This window comes from Schistocerca gregaria, chromosome 8, assembly GCF_023897955.1.
Source record: "Schistocerca gregaria isolate iqSchGreg1 chromosome 8, iqSchGreg1.2, whole genome shotgun sequence".
Classification (NCBI taxonomy): domain Eukaryota; kingdom Metazoa; phylum Arthropoda; class Insecta; order Orthoptera; family Acrididae; genus Schistocerca; species Schistocerca gregaria.
In genome coordinates, this window is record NC_064927.1 from 427,778,176 (window position 1) to 427,790,576 (window position 12,401).

Here is a 12,401-nt window from a genome sequence, read left to right on the forward strand (position 1 = left end):
TGTTACGTGATACCACACTCTTACACGTTTGTGACTATTACAGCGCCATCTATCACTAAGGGAAAAAAGTGGCCTAACATAACATTCATATTTCTTAACGTACTACACGAATATGTAATAAAAAATCGGGGTTCCTATTTAAAAAAAAAAGCAGCTGATATCCGTTCGACCTATGGCAGCGCCATATAGCGGGCCAGCATAGCGCCATTTGGTTTCCCACTTCAAGCTAGACGAGTTTCGTTCTTTGTACTTTTTTCGTTTGATGCTTATTTCGTCAGATATTTGGCCCTGTCACGATCAATGGACCACCCTGTACATTGAACGAGAGTGGTATTATGATCGTTAGGATGCTAGGGTTCGTAATTTAAGGTGAAGATATAGCTGGTAGAATGGGTATTCGTCATCTTCATAAGGTGATGTAGCTATTAGCAAGTTCCCGACACCAGTGCTGTCTCCATTTGGTCCTGCCCCAGGCCAACTGCTTCCTGGTCTGGCAAATTTCTCTTTCCACTTCTTACAACATCTTTGTTCTTATATTTCCTGCTTCCTTCTGTACATTACACGGCTGTTGTTAGAATTCCTTTTCATCACAGCGTTTGTTCTACCTAGTTGGCTTTCCTTTTTAAAGGATGCTTTGGTGTAATTCTTCGTTTTGCACCACTGCAATATTTTTCGCTTAATCCACCTATTTTATTTTAACTATTCCCATCGAACCCCGCATTTCGAATTCTTCAATTTTGTCTACTTCCGTCTTCTTCAATGTCCAGCTTTATCAGCAAAATACAAAAGCCCTCCACACGATGCCTTTAGCTAACTTTTTCCGTAACTCTACCCCACTTTCCCGCATAATAAGCGTATTATAGAATGGAAAGCGTCTTTTTCATCATAATCCTTCTGCATTCCTTCTTTAAGCGTGGATAGTGTTCTCTGAAGAGATATTGTTTCTTACCCAAACAGTACCATGCCATCATCAAATCTGATGCAGCTGATCTTCCACCCTCCTACGCTTGTTGCCTCCTTCTCTAGTTCTACAGTCTTCCTACTCTTAGACATATATGGTAAATACAGTTCATGAAGATAAATCCCTTCTGACTCTTCTCCCGATTTTAGACCGATCTGTCATACGGTTTCTAGCCAATGGTTGCCTTCCGCCTTCTACATCAATCATTAATGGATAGAAGTCAGAGACTATTTCCTGGGTTGGGATGAAGGGTGCCTTTGAAGTTTCCTTCTGATATGAGGTGCTTCCTACGTGCCACTGTCTATTTAGGCGCTGTATGCATTTAATCTAAGTAGTAACATCGCCAGTAGGTATCGGAGAACGCCTTCAAAGACTGGAGTGCGACACCCTTTGTGTTTGGTGGGCTACCGCGCGCGAACGCTGTAGGCGATCTTTGTCTTTAAGTTGACAGTGAATCGTGCGAAATATTCGACTTCTTGATTAATAAAATTAATAACCGCTTTTGCTGTAATGGGATTAAAGAGAGTTTGTCCATAACTCTGTAATAACATTTTTCCAAAAGATGTTGCACTGGCCAAAATGATTGTCGTTAATACTCCATTAGGTGACCATGGATGTGCACTGAATTGCTAAAGAAACTGGTATAGGAACGCTAATTCAAATACAGAGACATGGAATCAGGCAGAATACACCGTTGCGATCGGCAACCCCTACATAAGACAAAATATGTCTAACGCTTATTCAAATACAGAGACATGGAATCAGGCAGAATACACCGTTGCGATCGACAATCCCTACATAAGACAACATGCGTCTGGCATAGTTGTTAGATCGGTTAACGCTGCTGCAATGGAACGATATCGAGGTTTAAGTGAATTTGAACGTAGTGGTACAGCCGGCACACTACCGATGGGACACAGCATCTCCGAGGTAACGGTGAGGTGGGGATTCTCCCGTACGATCATTTTATGAGTGTATCGTGAATATCAGGAATTCGATAAAATATCAAATTTCCAACATCGCTGTTGCCGGAAATCCTGCAAGAACGGCACCAACAACTACTGGAGAGAATCGTTCAACGTGGTAGAAGTGCAACCCTTCCGCAAATTGCTGGAGATTTCAATGCTGGGCCATCAACAAGTGTCGACGTGCTAACCATTCCACGAAACATCGTCGATATGGGCTTTCAGAGACGAAAGCCCACACGTGTACCCTTGATGACTGCACGACACGCCTAGGCCCGTCACCACCGACACTGGACTGTTGGTGACTGGCAGCATGTTGCCTGGTCGGACGAGCCTAGCCTCAAATTGTTTCGAGCGGGTTGGAAGTGTACGGGTATGTAGACAACCTCATGAATCCATGGCCCCTGCATGTTAGCAGGGGACTGTTTAAGCTGGTGGGGCTCTGTAATGAGTGGGGTGCAGTTATAGTGATATGGGACCCTCGATACGTCTAGATGCGACTGTGCAGGTGACACGTACGTAACTATCCCGTCTGGTCACCTGCATCTATTCATGTGCATTATACATTGCGACGGACTTGGGCAATTCCAGCAGGATAATGCGACATCCCAAATATCCATAATTGCTTCAGAGTGGCTTCAGGAACACTGTTCCGAGTTTAAACACTTCTGCTGGCCACCGATCGGCCCATACTTGAACATTATTGAGCGTATCTGTGATGCCTTGCAACGAGCTGTTTAAGGGAGATCTCCACCCTTCGTACTCTTACGGATTTACGGACAGCGCTGCAGGATTCATGGTGCCAGTTTCGTCCAGCACTACTTCGGACGTTAATCGAGTCCATGCCACGTCGTGTTGCGCCACTTCCGCGTGCTAGGAGGAGGGGAGGGGGGGGGGGGGGGGAGGAGTGGCTCTTCAGTGTGCAATGCTCTCTCATACATGAGTGTGACCACCACCTATGTTCGAAGTCAACATGCAATAACCGTTCACAGAGGGCACTTGGCAGCACTGGCAGCGGAACGTATATAAAGCGCATCAAGAATACGTGGAAAACAGTGCCGTCGTCGTCTTAATACGGAAACGGAGCGATTGTTATGACGTCCAAAAGGACATGATCATGGGCTTTCGGGCCAGGTTCGAAGACTTTCCGAAACGGCAAAATGGAGCTATCCAAAACCAACTCGAAAGCAACTGTGCTGCATCACGGCCCATAGATGGATGACAGGGATGAATAAAAGTGCAGCTGTTGAGCAACTAAATGCCCATAATTACCAAGGGCCTACCAACAGTGACTCCTGAACGACTGTTGAGCGAACGTTGCTGCATGTGGGCCTCCGCAGTAGGCGCCTGGTTCATACACCCATGCTGACAGCTGTTCATCGACGAGGAAGCCTTTAATTTGCAAGCCAGTACCAACAATGGAAGTCCACTGCAGGGCGACAGGTGGCATTTCCCGATGAATCTCGTTTCATGCTCTATCGGACTGGAAGCAAACAACCGGCAACAATCGTGGGGAGGGGCCACGCCGGAAGAAGGAGCGTTGTGGTCAGGGCAATGGTTTCCTGGTATTCGCTGGGTAATCTCTTCGCTGTGGGAAGCACAGTGAATGAGGTATACATATATCCTTCATGCAGCTTATTTCTCCTCAGTATTATGGCTCCTACCAGCAAGAAACTCAACGTGCCGCAGAGCTCTCAGTGTATGTGTGTGTTCGAATAGCTCAAGGATCAGTCTCACCTACTCCGCCCGCCATCAAACTCCCCGGATTTAAATCCAGTCGATAATCTGTGGACCACTTCGATAGGGTTGTTCACGCTACGGTACTGGAGTCGGCATGGCTCCATAGCCCTGTCATTGCCTTCCAGAACTTCACCGACTCTCCTCCTGCACGTTTCGCAGCGGACCACCCTGCGAGAGGTGGTTATTCACATTTCTGACAGGTGGTCACATTATCGTGACTGGGCAGTGTAGCAGACTTGAAGGGTTTGCAAATGCCGGGTACCACACTGAGGTTGAATGTGAGATATTTACCTCGCGCTAAACTGGCTTCAATCTTACACAATAACTAGTCACCGTTCACTGTTTCAAGAATTCCGAAATTTCACACAGATAATAAGACAGATTTTGTCAGATACATTTCTTTTGAGACGTATATTGATATCTAAATTCTATGAAGGCTGTGACTAAATTCTGGGGCGAACGCAAGCTCCTCACAGGAAAAGCACAAACCGAAATCAGAAAGTAGCTACGAGAAACGGCGGAATCTCTTATCAGTAATCTTACAGGACACGAAATTACTGTGATTGGACCAAAAGCTAGAACCTCTGTGACAAATGCATGCTTGAACATAATTAGAGACGCTAGCCAAATCTGCAGTTCTCGCTATTGTATATGACTGCGAACGGCACCTGTGCGAACTCGTCAATACGTTGTAAGTTTCAATAGTGGTCAGAACAGAGTTCTACGTAGTAGTGAGTACGTTATGTTGGAGGTAAGTGAATTCGAACGTGTGAAAATCGTTGGTGTTCGTATGCTCGATGCGTCTGTTACTAAATTAGCTTTGTTTGGTGTTTGCAGAGAAAGATTGTAGGAAGATCTACACCGCACACAGGGATCGCGGAGAAACATCTACCAAGTCGGACGAAATTGTGTTTTGATTGTTAGTGATAGACGGTCATTGAAGAGAACTGTGACGAAAAATAAGAAGATGACAACTGCAAAGGTCACTACAAGAACTCAATGTTGCACTCGCTAACCCTGTTAGTAGCGAAACAACAGGAAGGGGGCTCTTGATTCAAATGTCCGTGGCAGGAAACTCCATGTCGGAGCCTTAGAACCTGAACTGTGGAGCAATGGAAGCAAGTGATTTAGTCTCACACCGTTAAAAATGGTGGCCCAGTTTATGTCCAACGCGTGAAACATAGTGGGGGTTCGGTGATAACTTGCGCAGCCATATCGCGGTATTCAACGGGCACCATTGTTACTCCACAAGGTCGCATAAAAAAAAAGGTTCAAATGGCTCTGAGCACTATGGGACTTAACATCTGTGGTCATCAGTCCCCTAGAACTTGGAACTAATTAAACCTAACTAACCTAAGGACATCACACACATCCATGCCCGAGGCAGGATACGAACCTGCGACCGTAGAGGTCGCGCGGTTCCGGACTGAGCGCCTTAACCGCGAGACCACCGCGGCCGGCGGTCGCAGCACTTTAGAGGATTGTATGATGCTGTGTTCCAAGATGACAGTACGTCTGTTCACTCAGCTCGCATCGTCCAAGGCTGTTTTTGTGAGCGCGTTGATGAAATGTCGCATCTGCCACGGCCTGGTCAGTCGCCAGATTACAATAACACTGAGCCTTTCGGCCGTTGTGGTAGAGCGGTTCTAGGCTATTCAGTCCAGAACCACGGTGCTGCTACGGTCGCAGGTTCGAAGCCTGCTTAGGGCGTGGATGTATGTGATGTCCTTAGTTAGGTTTAAGTAGTTCTAAGTTCTAGGGGACTGATGACCTCAGAAGTTAAGTCCCATAGTGTTCAGAGCAATTTTTTTGTTTCTGATCCACATAAACGATTTAAGATACAATCTGAGTAGCAATCTTAGATTGATTGCAGATGACATTGTCATTCACAGCCTTATACACTCATGAGATGACCAAAACGATTTAAACAAGAAATCTGTATGGTACGAAAAATGACGATCGACATTAAATAATGAAAAGTGTTAATTCAGCCACATGATTACGAAAAGGAATCCGCTAAATTTCCGATACGCGCAGTAAATTCAGTTAAATACTTTGGAATTACAGTTACGAGCAACTTAAACTGAAATCATCACACGCATAATGTTGAGTTTTTTTTTCCTTTTTTTTTCTTGTGATCAGACTGGTTTGATGCGGCCCGCCACGAATTCCTTTCCTGTGCTAACCTCTTCATCTCAGAGTAGCACTTGCAACCTACGTCCTCAATTGTTTGCTTGACGTATTCCAATCTCTGTCTTCCTCTACAGTTTTTGCCCTCTACAGCTCCCTCTAGTACCATGGAAATCATTCCCTCATGTCTTAGCAGATGTGCTATCATCCTGTCCCTTCTTATCAGTGTTTTCCGCATATTCCTTTCCTCTCCGATTCTGCGTAGAACCTCCTCATTCCTTACCTTATCAGTCCATCTAATTTTCAACATTCGTCTATAGCACCACATCTCAAATGCTTCGATTCTCTTCTGTTCCGGTTTTCCCACAGTCCATGTTTCACTACCATACAATGCTGTACTCCAGAACTACATCCTCAGAAATTTCTTCCTAAAATTAAGGGCGGTGTTTGATATTAGTAGACTTCTCTTGGCCAGAAATGCCTTTTTTGCCATAGCGAGTCTGCTTTTGATGTCCTCCTTGCTCCGTCCGTCATTGGTTATTTTACTGCCTAGGTAGCAGAATTCCTTAACTTCAATGACTTCGTAACCATCAATCCTGATGTGAAGTCTCTCTCTGTTATCATTTCTACTACTTCTCATTACCTTCCTCTTTCTCCGATTTACTCTCAAACCATTCTGTGTACTCATTAGACTAATCATTCCGTTGAGCACATCATTTAATTCTTCTTCACTTTCACTCAGGATAGGAATGTCATCAGTGAATCGTATCATTGATATCCTTCCACCCTGTATTTTAATTCCACTCCTGAACCTTTCTTTTATATCCATCATTGCTTCCTCGATGTGCAGATTGAAGAGTAGGGGCGAAAGGCTACAGCCTTGTCTTACACCCTTCTCAATACCAGCACTTCGTTCTTGATCGTCCACTCTTATTATTCCCTCTTGGTTGTTGTACATATTGTATATGACCCGTCTCTCCCTATAGCTTACCCCTACTTTTTTCAGAATCTCGAACAGCTTGCACCATTTTATATTGTCGAACGCTTTTTCCAGCTCGACAAATCCTATGAACGTGTCTTGATTTTCTTCAGCCTTGTTTCCATTATTAGCCCTAACGTCAGAATTGCCTCTCTCGTGCCTTTACTTTTCCTTAAGCCAAACTGATCGTCACCTAGCGCATTCTCAATTTTCTTTTCCATTCTTCTGTACATTATTCTTGTAAGCAGCTTCGATGCATGAGCTGTTAACCTGATTGTGCGATAATTCTCGCACTTGTCAGCTCTTGTCGTCTTCGGAATTGTGTGGATGATGCTTTTCCGAAAGTCAGATGGTATGCCGCCAGACTCATATATTCTACACACCAACGTGAATAGTCGTTTTGTTGCCACTTCCCCCAATGATTTTAGAAATTCTGATGGAATGTTATCTATCCCTTCTGCCTTATTTGACCGTAAGTCCTCCAAAGCTCTTTTAAATTCCGATTCTAATACTGGATCCCCTATCTCTTCTAAATCGACTCCTGTTTCTTCTTCTATCACATCAGACAAATCTTCACTCTCATAGAGGCTTTCAATGTATTCTTTCCATCTATCTGCTCTCTCCTCTGCATTTAACAGTGGAATTCCCGTTGCACTCTTAATGTTACCACCGTTGCTTTTAATGTCACCAAAGGTTGTTTTGACTTTCCTGCATGCTGAGTCTGTCCTTCCGACAATCATATCTTTTGCGATGTCTTCACATTTTTCCTGCAGCCATTTCGTCTTCAGGAAAAATGTGAAGAAGCGTGTAGCAAATCAAAGACTACGATTTATTAGGAGAACATTGAGGAAATGGAACAGGTCTGCTGAATAGACTGCCAACACTACGCTTGCGCGTCTTCTTCTGGAGTGCTGCTGTGCGGTGTGGGATTCACATCACGATCGACGGAGGACATCGAAAAAGTTAAAGAAGGGCAGCTCGTTTTGGATCATAGCGAAACAGGGAAGCGAGCGCTACGGGTATGACACATGAATTGGGATGGCAATCCTTACAGTAAAGGCGTTTTTCGTCGCGGCAGGATGTCCTCATGAAATTTCGATCACCAGCTTTTTCCTCGGAATGTAAAAATATTTTATTACCATCCAGCTAAATCAGGGGGAATGATCGCCGTAATAAATTAAGAGAAATGCGAGCTCGCACACTAAGGTTTTCTCACAGCGATGTTCGAGAGCGGTACGGTAGAGAGATAGCTAGAAGGTGTTTCGATGAAACCTCTGCTAGGCATTTAATTGTGAAATGAAGAGCAGTTATGTAGACGTAGATGTTTTCGAGCTTTCCACACCGTTTAGCCGATACTACTCCGTCACTCAGATCCTCAATTGGCTTATCGAGCCTGAGTGCACCTGGTACCAGTCCCCCCACCATGGAAAATTCCCTATCAGTATCGGTGATCGAATCCACGTCCTCCGCATGGCAGCCATCTGCGCTGACCACTCACAAGGGAAGGCCACAACGTTGGGATCACGGATTTACTTCAAGCCTTGTACACCTCTCGTTGTCCAATAAAACAACGTAATGTGCAAGTACTAAGGTGCACTACTCTGGCAATTCCGAGGAAATCGCAAGAGAAGTTTTATGCGTCTGTTGTGTGATGTACCTGTGCGGAGGTGCCGACCGAACGAAGTAAGTGTGGACAAGCGAGCCGGCACGGTACCTCAACGGATGTCATGTGACGTCAACTACGATCTAATACAACTAACAATAACGAACAAAATGCAAGAAAAAAATTGGTAAGTGTTCGCGTTTTGCAAGAGGGTTGTGGACGAGGCGATGGTTAGAATCATCAGGATGTTCAAAATCCGCAGTAGTCGAAGAACAGGGGTTGCCTTCATTTTTTTAATACAAGTGTAAATTCTGTAATATTAAAAAAAAACTGCACCTACACTATTCGTTCGGTTACGTCAGCCGGCTTCTGTGTCTACAGCTAGAAGCGTCGAGGTGCGAAATACAAACATAAAAAAAAGTTTTGTATCACCCCGGTTCCCAGAACTCCTGAAGATAGACGTTAATTGTGGATATTGTACCACAGACACAGTCCCTTTGACTGTTCAGAGATGTCACTAAACCCGCACAGAGATGTAAACCCATGCAAGAAGAACGCCTATTAGACGGAGGGGGTCCGAAAGCCGATCAGTTCCAGTCATTCCACCAGGACTGAGGTTCACGGTGAATACCGCGGTTCGATCGCGTTTGTATTTTTAGTTCGTGACAGGAAGGGCTCTCAACAAAGAAAGTGTCCAGGCGTCTCGGAGTGAACCAGATGAATGTTGTTCGGGCATGGAGGAGATACAGAGAGACAGGAACTGTCGATGACACGCCTCGCTCAGGCCGCCCAACGGCTACTACTGCAGTGGATGACCTCTAATTACGGATTATGGCTAGGAGGAAACCTGGCAGCAACGCCACCATGTTGAATAATGCTTTTCGTGCTGCCACAGTACGTCGTGCTACGACTCAAACTGTGCGCAACAGGCTGAATGATGGGCAACTTCACTCCCGACGTCCACGCCGAGGTCCATCTTTACAACCATGACATCATGCGGCGCACTACAGATGGGCCCAACAACATGTCGAATGGACCGCTCAGGATTGGCATCACGTCATCTTCACCGATGAGTGTCGCATATGCCTTCAACCAGACAATCGTCGGGGACGTGTTTGGAGGCAACCCGGTCTGGCTAAACGCCTTAGACACACTGTCCAGCGAGTGCAGCTAGTTGGAGGTTCCCTGATGTTTTGGGGTGGCATTATGTGTAGCCGGAGTAAGCCGCTGGTGGTCATGGAAGGCGCCGTAACAGCTTTACGATGCATGCATACCATCCTCCGACTGGTAGTGCAACTATATCGGCAGCATATTGGCAGGCATTCGTCTTCATGGACGACAATTCACGCCCCCATCGTGCACATCTTGTGAATGACTTCCTTCAGGTTAACGACATCGCTCGACTAGAGTGGCCAGCATGTTCTGCAGATATGAACCTTACAGAACGTGCCTGGGACAGAGTGGAAAGGGCTGTTTATGGACGACGTGACCCACCAACCACTCTGAGGGACCTATGGCGAATCGCCGTTGAGGAGTGGGACGATCTGGACCAACAGTGCCTTGATAAATTTGTGGATAGTATGCGACGACGAATACGTTCATGCATCAGTGCAAGATGACGTGCTACTGGGTATTAGAGGTACCAGTGTGTACAGCAGTCTGAACCACGACCTCTGAAGGTCTCGCTGTATGGTGGTACAACATGCATGAGCAATAAAAAGGGCAGAAATGATGTTTATGTTGATCTCTCTTTCAATTTCCTGTACAGGTTCCGAAGGAACCGAGGTGACCCAAAACTTTTTTTGATTTGTGTAGTTTCGGGTACATTACCAGACTACACGTACAAGGGATTTCGCAAATCACGACAGGCATACATTTTCAGGAAACATGTATGCATTTCTTCGTTTACTTCTCGACGGTTACAAATATGTTTGTTATAATAATTAAATTTGATTAAAAGTAGTAAGTAGTCAAATAACAGGACATTGACTAAACCTTCATGCACATACATGTGGTTTTTTTTAATTATATTACCTCTCAAATGTCATAGAAATAAAATAATATGACCAGTGATGAAAAAATATAGATTAAAATTATGTCTGAGCGGGTGTCGAACACTAACGTGATACACAGTCATCCTACGAAGCTCATAAGCCAACCACTTGACTGCCATGAACTATAACGGCCGATACATACGAACATATACATAAGTGACATATCAGACATTTGAAACTTCTCTTTCGATATCCTTGGAATTTCAAGAGTAGTGCACCTTATTACTTGCACGTTATGTTGTTTTAATGGCCTAGTAGAGGTGTACAAAGTTTGAAGTCAATCTGTGCTCCCAACATAGGACCCCTTCCCCTCATAAATTGCGGGGTGGAATTATTGTTGTTATATGGTGCAAAAATCTTTTTATGAGACATGTGTTTCAGAGAAATGCGCACTTTATTGAGTGAATTGATACAATATAAAACACCAATAGTTATTTTTACCTTTAAGCTGCTACGATCGTACCAAGTGTGTGAGAAAAGTAATCAGACTGACAACATTGCAAGCGATCTGTCATCGCTGTTTTGTTCTATGTGTGTACACCGCTGTGTTCATCCCTTCCAGAGGCGCAGTCCCAGTTTCAGCTCGGTACAGCCATCACGTGATTTTTTGAGAGCGCCATCAGTGAAGTTGTGTTTTCGTTGCGTATTATTTAGAGCAACGCTATGCCATCAAGCTTTGTGTTAAACTAGGGGAATCCGAGAGTGCGTGATTTAAAAAAGTTGAAACAGGCCTATGGGGAACATTCCTTGCCTACAGCACAAGTGTTTCGCTTAAACAAATCATTTCTGGACGACCGAGAAAACGATAAAGATGAACCTCACTCATGGAGACCCTCAGCCCCGAGAACCGACGTTTGCGTGCTCTTGTGAGACTGTACGTCCAGGAAACACTGTCAACCGAGTGTTTTACAAAGACGTCTTCGAAAGGCTTGGGGAAAGGGCGAATCGAGTGAGACTGGACATTGCAGACAAGTGAGTGGTGCATCGTGAGGACACCTCACGTTACACAACCTCGTCCATCATTTTCAAAAGGCATTTCTGTTGTTCCACAGCTCCTCTATTTACCTGATCTAAGTTCCAAAATTGCGAAATGTCTCAAAGGACATTTTGAGACTCTGGAGAAGATTCAAAAGAATGTGACCGACATGCTAGAGGCTCTACCACTTCAAGTCTTCCAGCGCCGATGCCAATACTGGGAACAACCTCACTGATGTTGGCTGCCGAATGCAACTACCTTGAAGGGGACAGCATTGTTTTTAAAAAAATAAAAATTTTGGTAGATGATAAAATCATTCTCATTAGTATTTTATAAAATAATTCTCGTTGCTTCTCTCACACTCCTCATAGACTTAAATCAGTTTTAATTTATGCAGTCCTGTAAATTGCTCTGCTGTCGGCCGTATTATTTCATGTTCTCTGATGTTTTCTTTCCTTGTATTTAATGCCTATGTATGTCTATATGTATACGTCTTGTAATAATTTTTCCCTTAGTGACAGATGATATTTCATATGGATTATGTCTGCAGTGACCTAGGCACCACAATCTTCAAGAAGAAGCTGTTAGTCCAAAGAAGTTGGCTGTCGTGCTGTCAGAAGTTCAGGCAGTCATTCCATGTTTCCGTCGCAGTTGTGGGAAATCTGTGTGGCATGCTGAAGCGTATGCTTGGAAAACAATGTTTCCAGAGTCAAAATAAATAAATAAATAAATAAAAGTACAGTCAAGCATAATTCTATTGGACTATTAATTTATTCCCTTTCTGCCTTTTGCTGTCAACAACGAACTCTTCTGGTGGAACGGCGACAACATTTTGGAGACGCTGTGACGAGGCTACGAGAAACAGCGTTTTAGGTTCCGTATTTCAATCGGTAATAGCGGAACTCTTTTAGGATTACTTTGTTGTCTTCTGTCTGTCTGTCACACTAACAGAAACACTTTTTTCTCAGGAACGGGTACACGTATAAAGTTGAA

At 44.5% G+C, this 12,401-nt stretch overlaps 1 protein-coding gene across 1 annotated transcript in view; it reads left to right on the forward strand.

Annotated features, from left to right (window-relative positions):
- The window catches only part of LOC126284334 (serine protease inhibitor I/II-like), a 37,574-nt gene extending 25,414 nt beyond the window's left edge, over positions 1-12,160 (forward strand). Inside the window, exon 4 of the mRNA XM_049983184.1 lies at positions 11,959-12,160. The gene's annotated coding sequence lies outside the window, so the exon portion shown is untranslated. The remainder of the gene's footprint in view (positions 1-11,958) is intronic.
- The last annotated feature ends 241 nt before the right edge of the window (positions 12,161-12,401 follow it).